Source organism: Chiloscyllium punctatum, chromosome 31 (assembly GCF_047496795.1).
Source record: "Chiloscyllium punctatum isolate Juve2018m chromosome 31, sChiPun1.3, whole genome shotgun sequence".
In the NCBI taxonomy this organism is placed as follows: Eukaryota; Metazoa; Chordata; class Chondrichthyes; order Orectolobiformes; family Hemiscylliidae; genus Chiloscyllium; species Chiloscyllium punctatum.
In genome coordinates, this window is record NC_092769.1 from 61,090,632 (window position 1) to 61,118,513 (window position 27,882).

The window sequence follows — 27,882 nt, forward strand, 5'->3', positions numbered from 1 at the left end:
AAAACTCTTCTGAATTTACCTTTTGCTGAGGGTGTGTTTATGGAATGTTACTATATTGTACTTTTTCGTCTCAAGTTTTACAATAGAGTTGTTAATCCATTTCTTCTTTTTCATTGTATTTAAACTACAGTATTTGAATAAATTGTGTTTTGCTTAGCATAGAGAAGTTTGACCAATCTGGAATACAACACCTGACATTTATCTTTAAAATTAGAAAAGTGAGGGTCCAGTCTACCTTCCCTTTTTTGAGGGGATCTGGTCTGATCCATAACCATCACTAGGTGTTAATGGGACTGAAATGAACGAGTAAAGTCAGCAAGTTTACTTTTAATTAATTTCTAAGAAATCGCCATCTGAATCGATCCATTTTAAAAATAAACAGTGATTACACAGATTTAATGTACAAAATCTGTTTATTAAGCGGATCAATATACGATGGGACATTGTGTATCTCTGTAAGGATGTGTTTGTGAGTGTCTGCATGACTTTGTCCACGTGCATTTTTTTCTATCTTGTGCATGTGTCTTGATGTGACCAACTCTGCAAAAGGGAGGGAAGTTTGAATGTGTCTATGTATATGAATCTGGTTTTGTACCTGTGTGTCAGTATGTGTGCACACCCAGCTCTGCCTGCAATGGGACATGCTTTGATTCATCATTTTTTAATTAATCAATTCTAAGTCAGAGTGTCTGTCTCTCTTTCTCTCTCTGGCCATTTGCTGTTTAAAATGATACAGTGTCACCCTCTGCTGGCTTCCCCTGTCACATCCCATGCACCAGATTTCACTGTTCCAGTGCATCTGCTTTTTGGCCCTCCAGGTAGATGGATCAATCCTGTAACATTTCTTTTTCTTTTCACAGCTGGTCCAAAGACAGTCCCCTTTCTCTCAGACACCTTCAAGGAGGAGAGTCGTTGAACACACACACACTGATCCAGCTTCATCAGAACGAGCTCTGAGTGAGCAGAACCTCTGACACTATTTTTTCTTTTATTTGTTTTGGTTTTATTTTTTGTTTTTTAACCCCCTCACTACCGTAGTGCTTATTCTTTCCCCAGCACCATGGGGTGTGTGTGTGCAGGTGTGAGACACAGTGAAAGACACAAAGCGCATGAATCTTTATTCAATTTCCACCACCAGGAAGATAGGAAAACACCTGCGTGGCCAGTGACAAGCAGTGCCCTTCACATCAAAGGGCAATGCTGTGTGTCAATCCTGTCACATTGATCAATCAGGTCTCCAGGGCATTGGTTAAGCACCATTATAATCCATCACACAGTCCACCACTGAGACAGGGAGCAAGATAGTTAAAGGATGATTGAATTCGGTTTTCCAAATTCCGATCCTTCATTTGCAGGGATACCATCAGGTTGGGATTGGCAGACGGGAAACCAATCCAATCATGTCAAAATCAAAGTCACTTGTCACAACCCTCATTGTATTGGCATTTAAATGAGAAAGGACAAATGCTTGTCAATGGGAAAAGATCTCAGATGAACCTCACTGGAAAAGTGTTGAGAAACACTCAATCAACTGAGAACATTCCAGTCCATTGACTATGGAAAGAATTTGGACTGGATTAGACAGCCTGAAATATAGCATTCCAGCATGGAGAAACAGTCCACTGTGTTGGATTGATTGCATAAGTGACAGCATCAATGATGGTGGCAATACCACTAACTGGGGATTATTTCCACCCTACCCCACCCCAGAGAACTGGGTGATCAAGACTTGATACAGTGCATTTAACACAAAGTGGATTTGTTTCACTGCCATCCAGAATGGTACTTCCTTTAATTTTGGCATTACTTTCAGCAGAAACAGACCCATGGACATGTTTCAATCATCAACTGAGGAATAAAAAAAGCACAATCTGTTTTAAACCACTCCAGAGCAGGTGGGACTTAAGAAAGCAGCGAGCAAAACATATGGATGTTTGAACTTCAAAATGGAGATATCAGGGAGAAAAGCAAGGAAAATTTGCTGGCCTCTTTTTTAAAAAAAGAATCTCTATCACTCACAACTACAGGCCCGGTCTGATACCATGCTTCAAGTATACTAGTTTACAGGTACAGAAATAAAATATTGGTTCCATATTGTGATGGCCTCAGTCAGAAGTCACATGACACCAGGTTATTATCCAATAGGTTTATTTGAAACCACAGTGCTCCTTTGTCAGGTGAAGTGATAAAACTTGGGATTTCAAATAAACCTGTTAAGACTATAACCTGATGTGCAACTTCTGCCTTTGTCCAGACCAGTCCAAAACCAGCACCTCCACATCATGATGATCCAAAGATTAGGGAGGTGCAGTTAAAAGGTTTTGGGAAAGACATGCAGAGGTGACGTGAGGAAAAGTTTAATTTAAGAACAGCAATAACATCAGACACCTGCCCTGCAGTTATTTGTGCATGTTAGTGTCTCAGCAGGTGGGATGACAAAGTAATTCATTTCCTACCAGAGCAGGTCATAACTTCTCACTAGTATGTATTCGCTGGTGTCTCAGAAGATTTTTTGAATGAATAAATCGTTTCCCACAAACAGAGCAGGGGAATGGCCTCTCCCCAGTGTGAAGCTGTTGGTGTATCAGCAAGTCACATGTGCGTTTAAAGCTTTTCTCACAGTGCAAACATTTGAAAGGTCTCTCATCAGTGTGAACCAGTTGGTGTGTCCTGAGGTTGGATAGCTGAGAGAATGCTTTGCCACATTCTGAGCAGGGGAATGGTCGCTCTCCAGTGTGAACTCGCTGGTGTGTCAGCAGGTGGGCTGATCGAATGAATCCTTTCCCACACTCTGAGCAGGTGTATGGCCTCTCCCCAGTGTGAATTTGCTTGTGTTTTTGCAGGCTGGATGAGTCCCTGAAGCCTTTCCCACATTCAGGGCAGATGAACAGCCTCTCTCCAGTGTGAGTCCGTTCATGTTTCAGAAAGTCAGATGAGCGGGTGAATCCTTTACCACAAACAGAGCAGGTGTATGGCCTCTCCCCAGTGTGACTACGTTGATGAGTTTCCAAGAGGTATGGGTGTTTAAATCCCTTCCCACAGTCCCCACACTTCCATGGTTTCTCTGTAGTGCAGGTATCCTCATGTCCCTCCATTTGAGCAACTGACTCCTCACTCATACACAAGACAGGGATACAGTCTCTCACCACAGTGTGATATTATTAAGTCTGTGGAACTGGTTCAAGACCTGGCCACAGACAGTTCACCAGAACTCAACTGTGGATGTGTCTTGGTCCATTTCCAGTCACACTGATGTTTGAAATCTTTCCCCCCCCCCCAAAAACAAAACACTGAATATCCAATGGTTTTCACGTTCAGATCTTGATGGGATGTTTGTTTGGAATTCTTGCTCGTGAGTGTGCCTCCGTGATTCTCTGTAAAACAAATTTAAATCAGGAAAAGATAAGTAATGAGAAAAGAGAGAACTATTTAAGACAGTAAAAGCAGGTTGTGAAATGGAGAAAAATACTCAAATAGTGACCATGAAAAGTTACTAGATTGTTATAAAAACCCCTAGGAGAAAGTGAGGACTGCAGCTGCTGGAGATCAGAGCTGAAACTGTGTTGCTGGAAAAGCGCAGCAGGTCAGGCAGCATCCAAGGAGCAGGAGAATCAACGTTTCGGGCATGAGCCCTTCTTCAGGAATCCTGAAGAAGGGCTCATGCCTGAAACGTCAATTCTCCTGCTCCTTGGATGCTGCCTGACCTGCTGCACTTTTCCAGCAACACAGTTTCACCTGTCATAAAAACCCAACCAGTTTATGAATGTCCATCAGGGACAGGGACCCAGTTGCTCAGGTGTTTAGTAATGCAGCCTCACAGCACCAGGGACCCAGGTTCAATTCCAGCCTCGGGTGACTGTGTGGAGTTTGCACGTATTCTCCTCCAGGTACTCCAGTTTCCTCCCACAATCCAAAGATGTCCAATTTAGGTGAATTGGCCATGCTAAGTTGCCTATAGTGTAGTGTTCATCCCTAATCAGGGTGTGGATTAGGGGTAAATGTAGGGTAATGCAGAATGGGTTTGGGTGGGATACTAAGGGTTGGTATGGACTTGTAGGGCCAAAGAGCCTGCTTCCATGCTGTAGAGATTCTGTGAAATCTAAGACTCAGCCCTCAATAAGGTGAGAAAGCTGAAACATTTTTTTTAAAAATCACAACACCAGGTTATAGTCCAACAGGTTTGTTTGGAAGCACTAGCTTTTGGAGTGCTGCTTGTGTTTTTTTTAAAACATTGTCCACCCCAATCTAACACTGACCTCCACAATAAGAGTAGAGACAGTGAGAGCAGTGGGAGACTTAAGGAAACTGCTTCCTCCATCTACATCACAGGAATAACTGTGACAAATCATTCCTTCAAAAAGAAAGGTCAAAAGCAGCATGTATGGGGAATCATCGCCTATCACCTTCCTCCTCCCAGGCATACAATGTCCTCTTGTGGAAACATCTTGCTGTTTCTTTATAGCTGCTGCCTGACAATCCTGCAACTCCTCACTGAGCAATACTGTGGGAGAATGGTCACAGCAGTGAATGCGAGCCTCTTTATAACTGGGACATGAGCAAGGCTAAAATTTGATGCAAGTTAGATTAGAACTATTCAGAATTTGTTTTGCCAAAGGAAATCTTTGTGTACATACAGTTACTAAAGTAATTCAGATTGATACATTTTTTGTGTGCAAAGAGAAACATTGGGGTTTGACTTGCTCAACAGTTCCAACTAACCTAAATGCATTTCTGATTAAGCTGAGTTCTGGGACCTATTTACATCTGAGGCATCGGGAGGGTCCAATAAGAGAACTGACCCCTATTGTCCTTTGGCAGAAAGGCCTCAGACAGTAGTTCCTCACTGTGCCTTGGCAGCAACTGCCTGAACTTTACTGCATTCCTCAGTAGTAGTTTGGGACCTTGGAGTGTGCCAATCTGTAACACTTGGTTAAGGTTAACTCTTTCATCTGGAAGACCAACAAGTTTCAGGCAAACCAAAGAGATTCTTTCACTGAGTTGATGGTCCTTCAGGCACATGTTTGCCTCAGCGTGAATCCCAGGGGACAGACTGTAGAGCACAGAGTCCTGCGTCAGAGCTGCTCAGGACAAACCTTGACATAAACCACTGCATCTTCTTCCAGACTTCCTTTGCAAAGGCACATTCCAGCAGGTGGTGTGAGACAGTCTCACCCTGCATGCAGTCATTTTAATGGCATTGTGTTGTGATGCAGAGTCTGCACATCCATGAAGGATCTCACAGGGAGTGCCCTTCTCACCACCAGCCAAGCAACATCTTGGTGCTTGTTGGAAAGTTTTGGCTGAATGTCTCATCACCAGAAATGACTGTTCAGGGAACTTCCCGACAAGATCAATCCTCTCCTTTTCCTGAAAGGTCTCAAGGACACTACGTGCAAACTACTTCCTGATGGACTAGTCAAAAGGGGTTTCCCCTGCACTAATTCCAAGGGACAGGCAATATGTGACAATCCAACTATTTGGACGCTTGACCTTTCCTTCATACTGCCAGGGACAGGTACAACCTCAGTAAGTGGGAACACTTGGTGTTTGTACACTGATGGTCTTTGCACAGTTTGATACAGAGTACGTGGAGGTGCATGGTAAAACAGGGCAGAGTCAACATGGCTTTGTCAGGAGGAAGTTACACCTGAAAATATTAGAATTCTTTGTCTAACTTGGTGGTTACCTCTTCAAAAAGGAGAGCCACTGGATGTGATCTATTTGAATTTCCAGAAGGCATTTGATGAAGTGCAGAACAGGAGGCCATGGTGTTAGTGGCAATGTAGTGGCATGGATGGAGGACAAGCTTACTGGCAGGAGGTTGCAAGTAGGGATAAAGATTACACCTTTGTAATAATTAAAAACACAGAAATAGAGAACACACACCAGATCATCAACGCCACACTCACAGGAATCCGATTCACTAGAGAAGAAGAAAAGGACAACCAACTCCCATTCCTAGACGTGATGGTACAGAGAACACCGAACGGAGAATTCACCACAAAGGTATACAGGAAAGCCACACACACAGACCAAGTCCTGAACTACGAAAGCAACCACCCCAACACACACAAACGAAGTTGCATCAAGACACTATTCAAAAGGGCCACAACACACTGCAGCACACCAGAACTGCAAAAAGAGGAAGAGGAACACCTATACAAGGTATTCACCAAAAACGGATACCCTCGCAATTTCATTAACAGATGCCTAAGGGAGAGGCAACGGAACAAGGACATGCCGCAACCCAAAGGACTAGCCACACTACCATACATCAGGAGCATTTCTGAACTGCCAGCCAGACTACTGCGACCACTAGGACTCATAACAGCACACAAACCAACAGCCACGCTCAGAGATCAACTCACCAGAACGAAGGTCCCGATACCCAACATGAGCAAAACTAATGTAGTGTACAAAATCCCATGCAAGGACTGCACAAAATACTACATCAGACAAACAGGAAGACAGTTAATGACCCGTATACATGAACACCAACTAGCCAAGAAATGACACGACCAGCTATCCTTAGTAGCCACACACACAGACGACAAGCAACATGAATTCGACTGGGACAACACTACCATTGTAGGGCAAGCCAAACAGAGAACAGCCAGGGAATTCCTAGAGGCATGGCACTCATCCACAGATTCTATCAACAAATACATCGACCTGGACCCAATATACCGGCCACTACAGCGGACAGCTCGAACTGACAACCGGAAGCGGCAGAGACAGGCCAGTAAAAATGCCGGAGGAAACAGCACAGAAGCGCTTCACAAGAGGCTCCCAAGCACTGAGGATGTCACCTAGACAGGGGACAAAACGTTTGCAAGACAAATTCCCAGCTCGGCGAACAGAACCACAACAATAAAGAGGTCTTTTTCAGGATGGTAACTGGTACTCATGAAGTTCTGCAGGAGTCAGTGTTGGGACTGCAATTATTCATGTTATACACGAACAATTTTGATGAAGGAACTGAGGACATGGTTGCTAAGCTTGCAGTTGACAAAAGGTAGGTGGAGGGACAGGTAGTATTGAGGAAGCGGGGAGGCTGGGGGATGACTTCGGACAGGCTAGTGAGTAGGCAAAGAAACAGATGGAATACAATGTGGGAAAGAGAGATTATGCACCTTGTCAGAAGAGTAGAGGTGTAGACTACTCTCTGAATGGTGAGGCTTCAAAATTAAGCACAAGGGGACTTAGTGTTCATAAGGTTAATAAGGGGAGTCATGGAATCATAGATATGTACAGCATGGAAACAGACCCTTTGGTCCAACTCATCCATGCCAACTACATATCCTAACCTAATGTAGTTCCATTTGCCAGCACTTGGCTGATGTCCCTCTCAATCTTTCCTAGTCATAAATCCATCCAGATGCCTTGTAAGTGCTCTAATTGTACTACCTCCACCACTTCCTCCGACAGCTCATTCCATACACGTACTACCCCCTGCGTGAAGTAGATGCCTCTTAGGTCCCTTTTTAAATCTTCCTCACTTCCTCCCCCCACCACCCTCAACCCTCTAGTTCTTGATTTCCCAGGGAAAAGACCTTGGCTGTTTATCCTTTTCATGCTCATTATTTTATAAACATCTCTAAGGTCACCCTTCAGCCTCCAATGCTCCAGAGAAAACAGCCCCAGCCTATCTTTATAGCTCAAACCTCCAATCCTGGCAATATCCTTGTAAATCTTTTCTGACCCTTTCAAGGGTCACAACATCTTTCCACAGGAGGGAGCCCAGAATTGCACACTATATTCCATAAGTGACCCCATCAATGTCTTCACCCCATGGAGATCCTCAGTGACATCGATCCCCATTGTCTGCAGCAGCAATAGGTTCTGCATGCATTTCTGGAGTTTGAACAGTTTTGCCCCATCTGTCTCACCTTCTGAACATATTTGAGGATGAAAAACCTTTATGTTCCTCTTGACTGTTTCCCACCAGTCTGCTTGAGAGTCAAAGAGGGATTCCCCAATGTTTGTGGGGCAACAATTTCACATTCAGCTTCCACATTCTCTTGGCAGCCCATTGGTCATCCTGTATGGATGCTGATGGTATCATCCAACTTAACGAATTTAACCATTGCCATCAGGAATGTGGAAGACCATCATGTCTGGCAGTTCAGAAGGCAAATGCCATTTTAACATTTATTTCAAAAGGGTCTTAGAATACAAAAGCAGAGTCATATAGCTGAGGCTATATCTGCTCTAGTCAGACCACATTTGGAATATTGTGAGCAGTTTTGGGCCCCATATCTAAGGAAGTTGTGCTGGCTTTGGAGGGGGTTCATAGAGGGTTGACAAGAGTGATCCCAGAGATTAAGGTCTTGTCATACTAGGAGCAGTTGAGGACTCCAGTCTTGGGTCCAACAGAGTTTAGAAGTAACAGGAGGACATGATCGAAATTTAAAGTACACAGAGGCCTGGATAGAATGGAGGTGGAGAAGATGTTTCAACAGCAGAGGGTGGGCAAGAGAGAGAGAGTATCCTGACACATACATTACAGCCTGGAAGTTGTTACCTGCACTGCAGAGTAGATAGTCATGGGCCTGTTGACAAGTAGTGCTAAACATGCACTAATGACATAGGTAGAAATAGAGATTATGTCCTGCAGTGTGATTACAGAGAGCTTGGTTTTTAACTTATTTCCAAGCTTTCATAGGTGATAATCTCTGGATTCCTTCCAGTTCCACATGATAGTGAGAGTAAGAACATGAGTATATGATAGATGAAGGTGTGGCTCAGTAATTGGTGCAGGGATTCAGATTTTTAGATCAGATTTTCTCTGGGACAGAGGTGACCTGTTCAAGAGGGACAAGTTGCACCTGAACTGGAGGGGGACCAATATCTTGGTGGCCAGGTTTGCTAGTACTGACAGGGAAGATTTGAACTAGATTGGTGGGGTGCATCCTTAACAGCAGGGAGGCAAGTGTGAGGCTGAAAGGAGATACAGTAATCAGAAATAATCAGTTGAAGAACAGGTCAGGATGGAACACAACAGGGTGTAAAATTAATTCTCATCTAATTCAATGCAAGGCAGCTGACAGGCAAGGTCGATGATCTCAAAGTGGATAGGTATGTGGGACTGGGATATTATAGCCATTACAGAAACATGGCTATGGGTGGGAGAGGACCGGCAGCTTAATGTGCCAGGGTACAGATTTTGGGCAGGACATGGGTGGTGGAAGGAGGGGAGGGGGAGTTGTATTTTTGATTAAGACAAGTATAACAGCAGTCATCAGATTTAATAACTAGGGATCATCCAATTGAGGCTTTGTGGGTGGAGCTAAGGGAACGGTGACTTTAGTGTTGTACCATAAGCCCCCAAATTTCAACAAACATTAGAAGAACAAATATATAGGAAGACTGGGGAGACTTGCAGGAGCAATATAGAGTTGTCAGAGCAGAGGATTTTACTTTCCTATCACAGACTGAAACGGCCATAGCGTTAAGGGCTTAGGTGGGGTGGAATTTGTTAAGTGCGTTCAGTAAAGTTTCCTCAAGCAGTATATACAAGGTCCTACTCAGGAAGGGGCAAAACTCTACCTACTCTTGGGAAGTAGGGCAGGACAAGTGATGGAGGTAACAGTGGGGAAACATATTAGGACTCATGCGCATAATTCTATTAATTTTATAGAAGTTATGGACAGGGACAAAACTGGTCTAAGGTTCAAGTCCTAACTTGGGGCAAAGTGAATTTCAATGGAATTAGACAGGAACTTGCAGGGGTTAATTGGAATAGTTTGTTTGCAGGCAAATAGGACCTCCGGCAAGTGGAAGGCCTTTAAAATAAGACAGCTAGAGTTCAAGGTCTATATGTTCCTGTGAGGGTGAAGAGCAAGGTTGGCATGAATAGGGATCCCTGGATGACAAGAGATATTGAGGCTTTGACCAGAAAAAGGAAGATATGGCTCAGCTACAGGCAGCTGAGATCAAGGTAATCCCTGGAGATATATAGGTGATACAGGAGCTTTCTGAAGGAGGAAATCAGGATGGCAAAAAAGTGGGCACGAGATAGCCTTGGCTTGAATTAGGGTGAATCCAAAGTGGTTCTATAACTATGTTAAAGGAAAAAGAATAACTACAGAGAAAATAGTACCCCTCAAGGACCAAAGTGGACATGGATGTGTCAAACCACATGGAGGGGCTGAGATTCTCCATGAATATTTCTCCTGTGTTTACCATGGAGAAAGACAAAGGCTTGGGGAAGTTAGTGGTGATACCTTGGGGGACAGTCCATAACACAGTAGAGGTGGTGTTGAATGTATTAGAATGTGTGAAAGGGAAATAAATCTCCTGGTCCTGACCAAATATATCCAAAGAACACTGCAAGGGGCTAGAGAAGAAATTGATATTTTTGCATCATCGTTAGCCACAGGAAAGGTTCCCAGAAAACTGAAGGGGAGTGAATATTGTGTTCTTATTCAAATAGTGCTGCAAAGAAAAACCTGGGAACTATAGACCAGTAAGCCTAACATTTATGATAGGTAAATTTACTTGAGAAGATTCTGTGGGATAAGATATACAGGCATTTGGAAAGACAGCGTTTGATTAAGAGGAGACAGTATGGCTTTGTGCGTGAGGAATCATGCCTCACAAATTTGGTAAAGTTCTTTAATGAGGAGACCAGGAAGGTTGACGAGGGCAGGGCAGTAAGGTAGTGTATATGGATTTCAGTAAGGCCTTTGACAAGGTTCCACATGGTAGGCTGCTCTGGAAAGTTCAATCGCTTGGAATCCAGGGGAGTCTGGCAAATTGGATACACAAGTGGCTTGATGATAAGAAGCAAAGTTTAATACAGGAAGGATGCTTGTCAGACTGGATGCCTGTGACTAGTGGAGTGCCTCAGGGGTCGGTACTGGGCCCATTGCTGTTTGTTATCGATATCAATGATTTGGATGAGAATGTACAAGGCATGATTAGTACATTTGCAGATGACAATAAAATATGCAGTATTGTGGACAGTGAAGAAGGTTCAGAAATTGCAGTACGACCTTGATCAGCTGGGGAACTGGGCCAAGAAATGGCAAATGGAGTTTAATATAGATACATGTGAGGTCTTGCGTTTTGAAAATTCAAATCAAGGTAGCAGATTCATGGTGAATGGTAGGGCCTTAAACGAGTGTATTGGAACAGAGGGACCTTGGGGTTCAGGTGCACAGTTCTCTGAAAGTGGAGTCACAGGTCGACAGAGCAGTGAAGGCGGCTTTTGGCACACTGGCCATCAGTCAGAGCACTGAGTATAAAAGTTGGGAAGTTATGTTGCAGTTGTATGAGACACTGAGGCCACACTTGGAGCATCATGTTCAGTTTGGTCACCTTGTTATAGGAAGGATGTTATCAAACTGGAAAGAATGAATTTAAAAAAAATACAAGGATGTTGCAAGGACTCGACTGTCTGAGTTATAGGGAGAGGTTGGACAGGTTAGGATTTTTTCTTTAGAGCATGGAGACTGAGGGGGATCTTATAGAAGTGTATGAGATCATGAGAGGCATGAATAGGGTGAATGCACTCCATCTTCTTTCCCAGGGTTGAGGAATTGAGGACTAGAGGGCATCAATTGAAGATAAGGGAAAGAATAAGGGAAAGAGGGACCACTTTATTTCCGCAGAGGGTGGTACGCATACGAAATGAGTTGCCAGAAGTGGTTGAGGGAGGTATATCAACAACATTTAAAAGGCATTTGGATAGGTATGTGGATAGAAAAGGCTTAGAAAGACATGGGCCAAGTGCAGGGAAATGGAGTTAACGTGGATGGACATTTTGGTCAGCATGGAACAGTTTGGTCCAAAGGGCCTATCTCCATAGAGACTAGAATCCAAGTGCACAAATGGCTTCATGGGGACAGGGCCTGGGAAATGAATATTCAAGGCTACACGTGCTATCGTAAGGATAGACTGACGGGCAGAGGGGGTGGGGTGGCCTTGTTGGTAAGGGAGGATATTCAGTCCCTTGCGCGGGCGGACCTAGAGTCAGGGGATGTAGAGTCAGTGTGGATAGAGCTTCGAAACACTAAGGGTAAAAAGACCCTCATGGGAGTCATCTACAGGCCCCCAAACAGTAGTCTGGATGTAGGGTGTAAGTTGAATCAGGAGCTGAAATTGGCTTGTCGCAAAGATGTTACTACAGTTGTTATGGGGGATTTTAACATGCAGGTAGACTGGGTGAATCAGGATGGTATCGGGCCTCAAGAAAGAGACTTTGTGGAGTGCCTCAGAGATGGATTTTTAGAGCAGCTGGTGCTGGAGCCGACCAGGGATAAGGCGATTCTGGATCTGGTATTGTGTAACGAACCAGAATTGGTCAGTGACCTCGAAGTGAAGGAGCCATTGGGAAGGAGTGACCATAATACAATAAGCTTCAATCTGCAATTTGAGAGGGAGTGGGTACAATCTGAAGTGACAATATTTCAGTTGAATAAAGGGAAATATGGAGCTATGAGGGAGCAACTGGCCAAAGTTCAATGGTTTAATACCTTAACAGGGAAGACCGTGGAGGAACAATGGCAGATATTTCTGTGTATAATGCAGAAGATGCAGGATCAGTTCATTCCTAAAAGGAAGAAAGATCCCAGGAGGAGACATGGGCGGCCGTGGCTGACAAGGGAAGTAAAGAAACATATAAGGTTAAAAGAGAAAAAGTATAACTTAGCGAAGATAAGCGGGAAAACGGAGGACTGGGAAGCTTTTAAAGAACAACAGAGGATTAGTAAGAAGGAAATACGCAGAGAAAAAATGAGGTACGAAGGTAAACTGGCCAAGAATATAAAGGAGGATAGTAAAAGCTTTTTTAGGTATGTCCAAGGCAAAAAAATGGTTAGGACAAAAATTGGGCCCTTGAAGACAGAAGCAGGGGAATATATTACTGGGAACGAAGAAATGGCAGAGGAATTAAATGGGTACTTCAGATCTGTGTTCACTGGGGAAGACACAAGCAATCTCCCTGAGGTAACAGTGGCTGAAGGACCTGAACTTAAGGGAATTTCTATTTGCCAGGATTTGGTGTTGGAGAGACTGTTAGGTCTGAAGGTTGATAAGTCTCCGGGACCTGATGGCCTGCATCCCAGGGTACTGAAGGAGGTGGCTCGGGAAATCGTGGATGCGCTGGTGATTATTTTCCAGAGTTCAATAGAATCGGGGTTGGTTCCTGAGGATTGGAGGGCGGCTAATGTTGTGCCACTTTTTAAGAAGGGTGGGCGGGAGAAAGCAGGAAATTATAGACCAGTTAGTCTGACCTCAGTGGTGGGAAAGATGCTGGAGTCTATTATAAAGGATGAAATTACGGCACATCTGGATAATAGTAACAGGATAGGACAGAGTCAGCATGGATTTATGAAGGGGAAATCATGCTTGACTAATCTTCTTGAATTTTTTGAGGATGTAACTCGGAAGATGGACGAGGGAGATCCAGTGGATGTAGTGTACCTGGACTTTCAGAAAGCTTTTGATAAAGTCCCACACAAGAGGTTAGTGAGTAAAATTAGGGCGCACGGGATTGGGGGCAAAGTACTAGATTGGATAGAGAATTGGTTGGCTAATAGGAAACAAAGGGTAGTGATTAACGGCTCCATTTCGAAATGGCAGGCAGTGACCAGTGGGGTACCGCAGGGATCCGTGCTGGGACCGCAGCTTTTTACAATATATGTAAATGAGATAGAAGATGGTATCAGCAATAACATTAGCAAATTTGCTGATGACACAAAGCTAGGTGGTAGGGTGAAATGTGATGAGGATGTTAGGGGATTACAGGGTGACCTGGACAAGTTAGGTGAGTGGGCAGATGCATGGCAGATGCAGTTTAATGTGGATAAATGTCTGGTTATCCACTTTGGTGGCAAGAACAGGAAGGCAGATTACTACCTCAATGGTATCAAATTAGGTAAAGGGGCTGTTCAGAGAGATCTGGGTGTTCTTGTCCACCAGTCAATGAAGGCAAGCATGCAGGTACAGCAGGTCGTGAAGAAGGCTAATAGCATGCTGGCCTTCATAACAAGAGGGATTGAGTATAGAAGCAAAGAGGTGCTTCTGCAGCTGTACAGGGCCCTGGTGAGACCACACCTGGAGTACTGTGTACAGTTCTGGTCTCCAAATTTGAGGAAAGACATTCTGGCTATTGAGGGAGTGCAGCGTAGGTTCACAAGGTCAATTCCTGGAATGGCAGGATTGCCTTACACGGAAAGACTAAAGCGACTGGGCTTGTATACCCTTGAGTTTAGAAGACTGAGAGGGGATCTGATTGAAACGTATAGGCTTATGAAAGGACTGGACACTCTGGCAGGAGGGAACATATTTCCGTTGATGGGGGAGTGCCGAACCAGAGGACACAACTTAAAAATACGGGGTAGACCATTTAGGACAGAGATGAGGAGAAACTACTTCACCCAGAGAGTGGTGGCTGTGTGGAATGCTCTGCCCCAGAGGGCAGTGGAGGCCCAGTCTCTGGATTCTTTTAAGAAAGAATTGGATAGAGCTCTTAAAGATAGTGGAGTCAAGGGGTATGGAGATAAGGCTGGAACAGGATACTGATTAGGAATGATCAGCCATGATCATATTGAATGGCGGTGCAGGCTCGAAGGGCAGAATGGCCTACTCCTGCATCTATTGTCTATTGTCTATTGAGTGTGAAGAGATGCCCATCAGAAGTGAAATGAGGAAGAGTGTCTTCAGCCACAGGGTGGTGATTCCATGGAACTCACTGCTTTAGATAGCTGTGGACACCAAGTCATTGAGTGTGTTCAAGATAGTTAGGACTTGATTGGTATGGGGATCAACAGTTCCAAAAGCAAGTAGAAGACAGGAGAATGGGGTCAAGAAACATCATTTATGATCAAATGGTGGAACAGGCTCAATGGGCCGACTGGCACTGGAAAAGCACAACAGTGAGGAGGGCTGTTGTCGGCTGCAGAGGGACTTAGATATGATGCAGAGCTGGGCTGAGGAGTGGCAGATGGAGTTCAACCCTGCCAAGTGTGAAGTTGTCCATTTTGGAAGAACAAATAAGAATGCGGAATACAGGGTTAATGGTAGGGTTCTTGGTCAGGTGGAGGAACAGAGGGATCTTGGGGTCTATGTACATAGATCTTTGAAGGTTGCCACTCAGGTGGATAGAGTTTGTAAGAAGGCCTATGGAGTATTATCGTTCATTAGCAGAGGGATTGAATTCAAGAGTCGTGAGGTGATGTTGCAGCTGTACAGGACTTTGGTTAGGCCACATTTGGAGTACTGTGTGCAGTTCTGGTCGCCTCACTTTAGGAAAGATGTGGAAGCTTTGGAGAGGGTGCAGAGAAGATTTACCAGGATGTTGCCTGGAATGGAGAGTAGGTCATACGAGGATAGGTTGAGAGTTCTCGGCCTTTTCTCGTTGGAACGGCGAAGGATGAGGGGTGACTTGATAGAGGTTTATAAGATGATCAGAGGAATAGATAGAGTAGACAGTCAGAAACTTTTTCCCCGGGTACAACAGAGTGTTACAAGGGGACATAAATTTAAGGTGAAGGGTGGAAGGTATAGGGGAGATGTCAGGGGTGGGTTCTTCACCCAGAGAGTGGTGGGGGCATGGAATGCGCTGCCCGTGGGAGTGGTAGAGTCAGATTCATTGGCGACCTTTAAGCGGCATTTGGATAGGTACATGGATGGGTGCTTAATCTAGGATAGAAGTTCGGCACAACATCGTGGGCCGAAGGGCCTGTTCTGTGCTGTATTGTTCTATGTTCTATGTTCTAGGTCAGGCAACAAGCAGGAGAGTCAATGTGTCAGGTATAAGCCCTTCATCAGGAATGTGAAAAGGCAAGGTGGCTGAGAGATAAATAATGGATTTGGGGGTGAAGGTAGGTGGAAAGGCGGATTATGGGTAGATGCAGATGGTCCTCACTTTCTCCTTGTACTATATACTGCCCAGTAGTCAGCAGGAAATGGAGAAATTTCTTCGGAGGTCTGTTATCTGTAAGAATAAGGTGGTTACGGTAGGGGATTTTAACTTTCTGAACATAGATTGGGACTGCCAAAGTGTCAAAGGATCAGATAGAGAGGGATTTGTTAAGTGTGTATAAGAAACTTTTCTGATTCACTATATAGATATAAATACTAGTGTATTGATCTACCCTTGAGAAATAGGATGACACTTTGGGGCCAGTGACCATAATTCTGTTATTTTTAAAGTAGTGGTGGAAAAGGATAGACTGGATCTAAAGGTTAAAGTTCTAAATTGGAGGAAGGCCAAGTGTGACAGTATGAGATGAGACCTTTCACAAGTTGATTGAGGGCAGATATTCACAGGTGAAGGGACAGCTAGAAAAATGGGAAGCATTCAAAGATGAGAGTCCAGAGACAGTATGTTCCTGTTAGGCTAAAGGGCAAGACTGGATGATGAGGGAAATTGAGGTTTTGGTCAATACTAACAAAGAAGCATATATCAGGTATAGACAGCAGCGATCAGGTGATTCCCTTAAAGAGTACAAAGGGAGTGAGAGCATTCTTAAGTGGGAAGTCAGGAGGGCAAAAAGGGAACATGACATAGCTTTGGTAAATAGGATTAAGGAGATCCAAAAAAGAAATTCTACAAATACATGAAGGACAAAAAGGCTAACTTGAGAGAAAATAGGACACCTTAAAAGATCAGCAAGACAATCTTGGGGGGAGATACTAAACAAGTATTTTGCATCAGTGTTTACTGTGGAGGAGGACATGGAAGATAAACGTGGAGAAGGAAACAGCAACATCCTGAAAAATGTTCATATTAGAGGTGGCACTGGACATCTTAAAACACAGAAGTGGATAAATCCCCTGAAATCAGGTGTACCCCCAATCTGTGGGAAGCTAGGGATGTGATTGCTGGGCCCCTGGCTGAGATATTTGTATTATTGATAGTCACAGGTGAGGTGCTGGAAGACTGGAGGTTGGCTAACATGGTGCCACTGTTTAAGAATGGTAGAAGGACAAACCAGGGAACTATAGACCGGTGAGTCTGATATCAGTGGTGGGCAAGTTGGAGGGAATCCTGAGGGACAGGGTGTACCACATTTGGAAAGGCAAGGATTGGTTAGGGATAGTTAGCAAGGCTTTGTGCATGGGAAATCACACCTCAAATTTAATTGAGTTTTTTTTTAAAAGGAAGTAATGAAGAAGATTAATGAGGGCAGAGTAGTGCACAATCCATATGGACTTCAGTAGGGCATTTGACAAGGTTCCTCATTGTAGATTTGTTAGCAAGGTTAAATCACATGAAATACAGAGAGAACTAGCCATTTGGACATAGAGCTGACTCGAAGGTAGAAGACAGAAGGTGGTGGTGGAGGGTTGCCTTTCAGAGTGGAGGTCTGTGACTAGTGGTACGCCACAAGGATCAGTGCTGGGTTCACTGCTTCTTATCATTTATACAAGTGACTTGGATATGAACGTAGATGGTATGGTTAGTAACTTGCAGATGACACCAAAATTGGAGGTGTAGTAGACAGAAAAAAAGGTTACCTCAGATTACAACGGGATCTTGATCAGATGGGCCAATGCACGGTTGACGGGGTTTAATTTAGCTAAGTGTGAGGTGTTGCATTTTGGCAAGGCAGATCAGGGCAGGACTTATACACTTAATTGTCACATTCTGGGGAGTGTTGCTGAACAAGAGACCTTGGACTGCAGGTTCTTAGTTCCTTGAAAGTGGAGTCACAGGTAGGTAGGATAGTGAAGATGAAGTTTGGTATGCTTGCACTTATTGGTCAGTGTATTGAGTATAGAAGTTAAAAAGTCATGTTGCAGCTCTGTTAGGCCACTTCTGGAATATTGCATGTAATTCTGGTCTCCCTGCCACAGGAAGGATGCTCAAGACTTGAAAGGGTTCCAGAAAAGATAGGGTTGGAGAGTTTGAGCTACTTGGAGACGCTGAATAGAATGGGACTATTTTCTCTGGAGCGTCAGAGGCTGAGGGGTGACCTTATAGAGGTTCATAAAGTCACGAGTGGCATGGATAGGGTAAATAGACAGGGTCTTTTCCCTGGGGTAGGCAAGTCCAAAACTAGAGGGCATGGATTTAAGGTGAGAGGGGAAGAACTTAGAAAAGGACCTAAGAGGCAACTTTTTCATGCTGCTCCGTGTATAAAGTGAGAAAATTGAGGCCTGTACAATTACATTTTTAAAAGCATCTTAATGGGTATAAGAGAGTTTACAGGAATATGGCCAAATGCTGGCCAATAGGACTAGATTTATTTAGGACATCTGATCAGCATGGATGAGTTGGACTGAAAGGTCTGTTTCTGTGCTGTACATCTCAATAACTATCTGGTGGTCTTATGGGTGACTCCAATCTGTGTCTAGATTGAGCAAATCAAAGCATAAAAATACCATACAGGAAAAATTCCTGGAGTGTGTAGATTTATTTGGATCAATACATTGAGGATCCAAATGGCTTAGCTCAGTTGGCTGAACGCTGGTTTGATGCAGAGTGACACCAACAGCACGTGCTCAATTTCTGTACCAGCTGAGGTCACCAAAGTCCCACGTTCTGAACCTTGTCCCTTGCCGGAGGCATGGTGACCCTCAAGTTAAAGCACCACTACTCATCTCTCTAATGATAGAGCAGTCCTATGATCCTAAGTAATGAGAAAGGAATAATTGGTCATCTGGTTGTGTGAGGCACCTTGTGGGAAAAAAAGTGATGGAATACTTCATTAAGATGGAGTGTGACAGTTGATTCTGAGACTAGGGGCCAAAATCAAAACAGAGGAAATTACAATGGTATGAAATATAATTAGGGGAGAAAGTGAGGACTGCAGATGCTGGAGATCAGAGCTGAAAATGTGTTGCTGGAAAAGCGCAGCAGGTCAGGCAGCATCCAAGGAACAGGAGAATTGACGTTTTGGGCATAAGCCCTTCTTCAGGAAACTTTTGAAATATAATTAGGCTACAATAAATTGGAATCACAAACTTTTAAAGAGCACTCAGAGGAACTGCAACTGCCTGACAAAATGAAATGGGAAATGTGACCCTGCTATGGCTAACAAGGGATATTAGGGTTAGTACTGGATCCAAGGGTGGGGCATACAAATTGGTTAAAAAGAGCAGCAGACTTGAAGACAAAGTTCAGGTTTCAGCAAGAGGACTAAAGCATTAATTAAGAGTGAAAACAAAGTCTGAGAATGAACTTATAGGGAACAGATTAATTGTAAGAGCTCCTAAAAATGGTATATAAAAAAAGTTAGTGAAAATTAATACAGGTTCCTTACAGTCAGAAACAGGGAAAGTTACAATGTGAAATAATGAGATGCAGAACAATTGACCACATATTTTAGTTCTTGCAAAGGATGATAAATAATATTCCTAAAATGCTGGGTAACACAAATGGAGGAACTGAAAGAAATCAGTTTTCACAGGGAAATGGTGTTGGGGGGGGGGGGGGGGGGGAACATGGAATTAAAAGCTAACAAATGCCAGCACCTGGTAATCTGCAATCCAGAGTACTTAAAGTGGCCCGAGATACAGTGGATGCAAAAAATGTTTACATTGAACACTGAACAGCACTGCACAGTACAATCCCTTCAGCTAATGTTTTACAAACCTTTTATGCTACTTTAAAGATCAAACTAACCTACATACCCTTCATTTTACTATCATCCATGTGACAATAGACAATAGGTGCAGCAGTAGGCCATTCTGCCCTTCGAGCCTGCACCACCATTCAATATGATCATGGCTGATCATCCTTAATTAGTATCCTGTTCCTGCCTTATCTCCATAACCCTTGATTCCACTATCCTTGTGAGCTCTATCCAACTCTTTCTTAAATTAATCCAGAGACTGGGCCTCCTCTGCCCTCTGGGGCAAAGCATTCCACACACCCACCACTCTCTGGATGAAGAAGTTCCTCCTCATCTCTGTCCTAAATGGTCTACCCTGTATTTTTAAGCTGTGTCCTCTGGTTCGGCACTCACCCATCAGCGGAAACATGTTTCCTGCCTCCAGAGTGTCTAACCCTTTAATAATCTTTCATCTTTAATAGTTTCAATCAGATCCCCTCTCAGTCTTCTAAATCCAATAGTATCAAGTTTACAAGCCCAGTTGCTCCAGTCTTTCAGTGTAAGGTAGTCCTGCCATTCCAGGAATTGACCTCGTGAATCTACGCTGCACTCCCTCAATGTGCCTATCCAAGAGTTGCTTAAATGTCTCTAATGTATCTGACTGTACTCCCACTGCTGGCACTGCATTCCACGCATCCACTCTGTGTAAAGAACCAACCTCTAACATCTCCCCAAAACCTTCCTCCAATGAACTTAAAGTTATGCCCCCTTGCAATAGCCATTTCTGCCCAGGTAAAATGTCCGACTGTTCATTCTATCTATGCTTCTCATTATCTTGTACACCTCTATCAAGTCACCTCTCATCCTTTTTTGCTCCAATGAGAAAAGGCTTTGCTCCCTCAAATTTTTCATAAGACATGACCTACAATCCAGGCAGCATCCTGGTAAATCTCTTCTGCATCCTCTATAAAGTTCCACATCCTTCCTATAATGAGGCGACCAGAACTGAACAGAATATTCCAAGTGTGATCTAACCAGGGCTCTATAGAGCTGCAACATAACCTCACAGCTTTTAAACTCAATACCCTTGCTCATAGAAGTCAACACACCATACACCTTCTTAAAAATGCAATCAATTTGGATGGCAACTTTGAGGGATCTATGGACATGGACCCCAACATCCCACTGTTCCTCCACATTGCTAAGAATCCTACCTTTAACCCTGTATTCAAACTTGATCTTGCAAACAGAATCACTTCACTCTTTTCCAGGTTGAACTCCATCTACCACTTCTTAGCCCAGTTCTGCGTCCTGTCAATGTCCCATTGCAACCTACAACAGCTCTCCACACTATCCACCAAACGTTGTTGATGACACAAACTTACTAATCCACCCTTCCACTTCCTCAACCAAATCATTTATATGTTAAAAAAAAAATCACAAAGAGCAGAAGTCCCAAAACAGATCCCTGTGGAACACCAACCTCCAAGCTGAATACTTTCCAACTAGCACCACCCTGTATCTTCTATGGGCCAGCTAATTCTGCATCCAGACAGCCAAATTCCCATCTATCCTATGCCTCCTTACTTTCTGAATGAGCCTACCATGAAAGACTATCGAATGCCTTGCTAAAATCCACATCCACAACTACCTTCATGAATGTATTTTGTCACATCCTCAAAAGAATTCACTAAAGGTTTGTGGGGCATGACCTGCCACAAGGCCATGCTGACTATCTCTAATCAAACTAAGAATTTATGATTTTTTGGAAAACTAAACCAATCTCTCAGCACTCTCTCCAATAACTTGCCTACTACTGAAATAAGACTGACTAGTCTGTAATTCTCTGGATTGTCCCTATTCCCTTTCTTGCACAGAACAACATTTGCCACCCTCCAGGCATCTGGCACTACTCCGGTGGACAGTGAGGACACAAAGATCATCGCCAAAAGGTGCAGCAATCTCTTCCCTCACTTCCTGTAGACACCTTGGGTATATCCCATCTGGCCTAGAGGATTTATCTATCCTTATGTTTTTCAAATGTTTTAGCACATCCTCCTTAACATCAACCTGTTCTAGCATATCAGCTTGTTTCATGCTGTCCTCATATACATCAAGATCCACCCCACTAGTGAATACTGAAGCAAATTATTCATCAAGGACCTCCCCAAGTGCCCTCCACTATCCCAGATTGGCCCTACTCTCACTCTGGCTATTCTCTTGCTCCTCACATGTATAGAATGACTTAGAGTTTTCCTTAATCCTCCCCACTAAAGCTTTTTCACGCACCCTTCTAGCTCTCCTCAGTTCCTTCCTGGCTACCTTGTAACAGTCCAGACCCCTACTTATACTTTTATTGGTAAGGTCTTGGGGAGTGTTGCTGAACAAAGACTTTGGAGTGCAGGTTCATAGTTCTTTGAAAGTAGAGTCACAGGTAGATAGGATAATGAAGAATCCTTTATTGGTCAGAGCATTGAGTACAGGATTTGTGACATCTTGTTTTGACTGTACAGGATATTAGTTAGGCTACTTTTGGAATATTGCGTGCAATTCTCATCTCCTTTCTACCAGAAAGATATTAAGAAGCTTGAAAGGGTTCAGAAAAGATTTACAAGATGTTGCCAAGGTTGCAGGATGAGCTATAGGGAGAGATTGAATAGGCTGGGGCTTTTTTTCCCCCTGGAGCAACAGAAGCTGAGGGGGGACCTCAGGTTTATAAAATCATGAGGGGTATGAATAGGATAAATAGCCAAGGCCTTTTTTCTCTGGTGGGGGAGTCCAGAACTAGAGGACATAGGTTTAGGGTGAGAGGGGAAAGATAAAAGGGACCAAAGGAGCAACTTTTTCCACACAGAGCATGGTGCATAAATGGAATGAGCTGCAAGAGGAAGTGGTGGACACTGGTACAATTACAGCATTTAAAAGGCACCTGGATAAGTATATGAATAGGAAGAGTTTAGAGGGATATGGGCCAAGTGCTGGCAAATGAGACCAGATAAGGATATCTGTTCAGCATAGACGTGTCTTTTTCCATGCAGTATATCTCTATGGACTCTCTGACTAGATGTTCTACATCCCTGGTTACCAAGGTTCCTTCAACCTTCTTGGCCTCAGTGGGACAAATCTATCTCGTACTATCAGAAGTGCTCCCTAAAAAATTCCACATTTCTGTCATGCATTTCCCTGAGAACATCTGTTCCCAGTTTAGGTGCCCCAGTTCCTTCCTAATAGCATTGTAATTCCCCCTCCCCCAATTAACTACTTTCCCATACTATCTGCTCCTTTCACCCTACTTTCAAGAAAATGGATAGAGATCAAAGGGAGCCAGGCAAAAATGGGAACAGGCTACTTAATGGGATGATCAGCCATGATCATTCTGAATAGCAGAACAGAAGAATCAAAAAAGACCTTACTCCCATACCTTTTTTCTATGTTACTCTTCTGTTAAATGTTTTATATCCCAAACATTGGAACCACGACAGATCTCAGCATAAATCATCACTGGATGAAAATCCTGTAACTCCTTACCGAACAACAATCTGGAATAGCTTCACCATACGGACTGCAGAGTTCAAGAAGGTTAAGAAGGGACAGTGCTTTTGGAAGCTTCTGTACTGGCTGCCCGGTCTCTGATTTTCTATCCAGTTACAATTGTTAAATGTTGTGAGAAAAGAAACAGAATATAGGAAATAAGTAAACATCTTTGGAAGTTTACCAAAACTGTTGAAATTCACTGCTGACTTCGAAATTAGATCAGGTTTTACCTAGCTGTGAACAACTCATTATCTAATGATTGCACAAAGGCATATAACCAGGGATGAGCAGCAACAGAAACCTCAAATCTCAAAGCGGCACAAATAACAATAAAATGCCAAACAAAGGTTCAAATAAAACTATTATTCAAGGCAGAGGAAGTCAGACAATGGCAGAGAGATGATTGGGGAGGACAAAGTGAATAAGACAACAATAAATCAAATCAAAGGTAAAACAGAGCAATAGAAGGACATGGATTCAGACCCACAGTCAAGGGAGTACATCAGCGCCAGCACGACAGAACCAGAGCACTGCCCTGAAATTGCAGATGAATGCTCAAAAATACTCACCACAAAAAGTGTTTCAAATCTCCTGCTGTAGTCTGCAGCTGGAAAGATGTCAGGAGCCAGGAAAATAAATCCTTGCTACCTTCAAACCTTATAAATCCCTGGGAAAGGAGATGACAAATCAAGTTTTAGCTGAGGTTAGAAATGCAGCAGGGCTGGGGTTCCAGGGGATTGGAAGGAAAGTGGAGTTGAGGTCAGAATCAGATCAGCCACGACCTTACAGAATAGCTCAATCAGCCAAATCAGACTGATTTAGGAGCAGTATTAGGCCATTCGACCCATTGAATGTTGGAGCAGAATCAAATCATGGCTAACATGTTTCTCAACCCTAATCTCCTGACTTCTCCCCAAAACCTTTGATCACTTAATAATCAAGAACCTATCTCTGTCTTAAATACATTCAATGATTTGGCCTCCAGTCTTCTGGAGACAATTAACCATCCTCTGGCTGAAGAAATTCCTCATTTCAGTTATAAGGGATTGGCCCTTCACTCTGACACTGTGCCCTACAGTCCTCATCTCTGCTACTCGGGAAAACATACTCTGTATTTGATTTATTTATTGTCACATGCATCTTCTTACAAAATATAGTGTTGTCACTTTCCCATGCCGTCTTAAAGCAGTAAAATAAATCAGACCATCGAACATAAAGGCAGAATAACGAAGTAAAGAAAGTGTCCAGTTGGAAAGTACTCTGTCGCGGGCCAGCCTTGAATCCCCTTCGCCTTGCCACTGCAATAGAAGTCAAAATTATTTGGCAACATCTTGCCTCCACAGATGACCTCGTCACGATGAGTCCTCACTGGACCTCACCAATACAGATGGCACTGATTGTGCTGTGCTGGCTACCACTTTATAAGTCCACTGTAAGCCCACCGCACCTATGCAGCTGCCATGGATATAGTCGGGTCTCGTACTGCAGCCAGACTGGCTTCTTCGAAGCTGCGCTGACAGACGCCACCGTGAACCTAAACTCACCTCCACAGCAGCAACCACAAGATCAGCTCTAGGAGCACCTCGTCACTACAAAAGCTGCCGGGAAGCCAAACTTACCTCTGATGACACCGCCATGAGTCCACGCTGCTGAGCCTAATTCAGTCTGCACTGCTGGGACCACTTGATGCTGAGGTGAGGGGACACAGGGTGAGAGAAGAGTGGGCAGCAAGAGAAAAAAAAATGGACTAGAGCTTCACAAGGGAGAAGAACACACCCCAAATCTGCAAACACACCCACCCCCCCCATCACTCCCTGGTCTGGTATTTCAAACTGGTAGGCAGCCCAGTGACAAAAATGGGCATACAGACATTTTCAAAAATTTAAGTTACTAGTGAATATTCAAGCATCTCCCTAAAGCAAACTGCGCATACACCTCAGTGAACACTGCAATGATTTATGCCCAATAACCTTTGCTTACAGCCCAATTCACACAAAAGACAAACAACCAGGTCAGGGATAAATTTAAAGTAGTAAAAAATAAGTGTGACAATATTACTTAAGCAGCTTCCTTGATGCTTTTTTTATATAAAAAAAGCACAGGAACATAGAATCATTAACTCTTCGTGCTGTGGCATCAGCCAACCCCTTTTCTTCCCCGCCCAAAACCCCAGTTCAAAACACTCTAGCCCTTCCGTAGGTTTGACCATGTTCTCTCCCACACTTGCTAGCACCACTTAGAAACTTAGAGATGTCCAGCACGGAAACAAGGGTCCAACCTGTCTATGCTGACCAGATATCCCAACCCAATAGTCCCACCTGCGAGCACCCGGCCCACATCCCTCCAAACCCTTCCTATTCATATACCCATCCAAATGCCACGTAAGTTTTGCAACTGTACCAGCCTCCACCACATCCTCTGGCAGCTCATTCCATACACGTACCACTGTGTGAAAACGTTGCCCCATAGGTCTCTTTTATATCTTTCCCCTCTCACCCTAAACCTATGCCCTCTAGTTCTGGACTCCCCAACCCCAGAGAAAAGATTTTGTCTATTTACCCTATCCATGCCCCTCATAATTTTGTAAAACTCTAAGGTCACCCCTCAGCCTCCTACACTCCAGACAAAACAGCCTCAGCATGTTCAGCCTCTCCTGATAGCTCAATTCCTCCAACCTTGGCAACATCCTTGTAAGTCTTTTCTGAACTCTTTCACATTTCACAACATCTTCCTGATAGGAAGGAGACCAGAACTGCACACAATATTCCAACAGCAGCCTAACCAATGTCCTGTACAGCCGCAACATGACCTCCCAACACCTGTACTCAATACTTTGACCAATAAAGGAAAGCATACCAAACACCTTCTTCACTAACTTGCGACTCCACTTTCAAGGAACGATGAACCTGCACTCCAAGCTCTCTTTGTTCAGCAACACTCCCTAGGCCATTACCATTAAGTGTATAAGTCCTGCTAAGATGTGCTTTCCCAAAATGCAGGATCTCACATATATCTGAATTAAATGCGATCTACCACTTCTCAGCTCATTGGCCCATCTGGTCAAGATCCTGTTGTAATCTGAGGTAACCTTCTTCGCTGTCCACTACATCTCCAATTTTGATGTCATCTGCAAACTTACTAACTGTACCTCTTATGCTTGCATACACTTCCCAGATGAATCGCCAAACAGCTGCAGTCTGGTTAAGCACACTGCCACAATATCGTCCCATTCTCTCTCCCCCCCAGCACCCCATTGTTATCTATACGTTCTTATCTGATGAGTCATGCTCAGTTGAACCTTTTGTTTCACAAAAGTCAATACTTAACTCTTTCCCTGCCCATTTATACCCTATGCACATTCGCATACAAGAACCAGCCTGCAATTAACTTCCAGGCCGAGGCTCAAAAAAAACTTGTTTATTCGCTGTTTAAACACAAGCTGCTATTCACAGTCCAGAGGAATCATTCAGCTCTCACAGTCAAACCAAAAGCGATTTAAAAGAAAATAAGGGTTCTAACACTGACTGGGAGGAGTTTTAACCTGTGAGTGAGTATGACACGTCTCATTGGAGTTTAAAACAAGAGCGATGTGATGATCTCATTGAAACATAAGGGCCTTGACAGGTTAAATGCGGAGGAGATATCCCCGTTATGTGAGAGCCGAAAATCAGTTTCAGAATAAAAAGGACCCAATTTAAAACTAAGATGATGTGGAATTTCCTGCCAGAGTTGGAACTCCTTGCCACCACGCTGTGGGGACAGAGTTCTCGTGTATAGTTAAGGCTGAGATTGATGGATTGTTGATCATTCGGGGAAATCAATGGTGTCAAGAAAAAATGTTGTAGAGTGGACACAAGGAATATCAGCTCAACCATGATTGTATAGAATAGCGGAACAGGCTCGAGTGGCTGAATGGCCTACTGCTGCTCCTGATCCATATGATCTTCCCAGTAGACGGTAGAAAAGGCTGTAACCAGTTACATAACTGGAGTAAGTGTGTTCCAGTGAGCTGACTGTGGAAAGAGCTTTAAATTAGACTGGGGGGGGGGGGGGGGGTGCGAGCAGGGTGAGAAAATCACACTTCATAGTTGAAAAACAATATGGATATTTAATCCTTTGGATTTGAATATATCTGACCATCCAGCCTGGAGAAGCAGAAATCCCTACACTATGGAGATCGTGTGGAAATATCAGGCCAATGACAGGGATACAATTACCCACCTGAGCTGGCCACCCAATGGTGCAATCACACTGGGGACAGACCATTCCCCCCCGGCCTCCACGTTCAGGGAGAATTCAGTCAGACATTCAGCTGCTGAGAGCCCTGTAAGTTTGCAGGCGGTTACAGGAGTTGTAATCTGCGGGATGATTGCTTTTTATCCCATCCAGTTTCAACTCCCCTTCACAGTGCCTTTTTCCCGCAATAAGCCTGCCTTCCTCCCTCCCACCGGGAAACATTGGCTCAAATGGAGGGGAGCTAAAGAAGGCCCCGCCTACTCACTGTGACATCGCTGCGCTGACTGTCCCTGTGCACTACCCTCACCCACTGAATCAAGATGGAAGCTATTGACCAGGAAAAGCTTTAAGCTCTCTGCGGCTTAAATCGCAGTCCCGGAAGCAACATAGTTGGAGGTTGAGACCTAACGTTGACAATCATGAAAACGTCTTGCCAGAATATTGCAACAAACGCTAACTTTCACTTTGACGTACCGCCGAGACATGAGATAAACAGACATTTCTTAACAACCATCACACGCGGCGCTAAAACACATTCCATTCAGCTCGCGATCCCAGTGAATGATACGCATTTTTCAGCTCCTTGACCACGAGGATAATAACT

General features: G+C 43.9%; 1 long non-coding RNA gene across 2 annotated transcripts; it reads right to left on the minus strand.

Annotated features, from left to right (window-relative positions):
• Positions 1–415: 415 nt before the first annotated feature.
• Positions 416–27,877, minus strand: LOC140456980 (uncharacterized). 2 transcript variants are annotated; one of them, XR_011953293.1, is made up of 3 exons: positions 27,753–27,877; positions 23,612–23,709; positions 416–3,374 (listed from the first exon to the last, which is right to left on the minus strand). It is a non-coding gene; the product is annotated as an uncharacterized lncRNA (long non-coding RNA). The 2 variants fall into 2 exon arrangements; XR_011953294.1 differs by lacking the exon at positions 27,753–27,877 and adding an exon at positions 27,264–27,725.
• Positions 27,878–27,882: the final 5 nt, after the last annotated feature.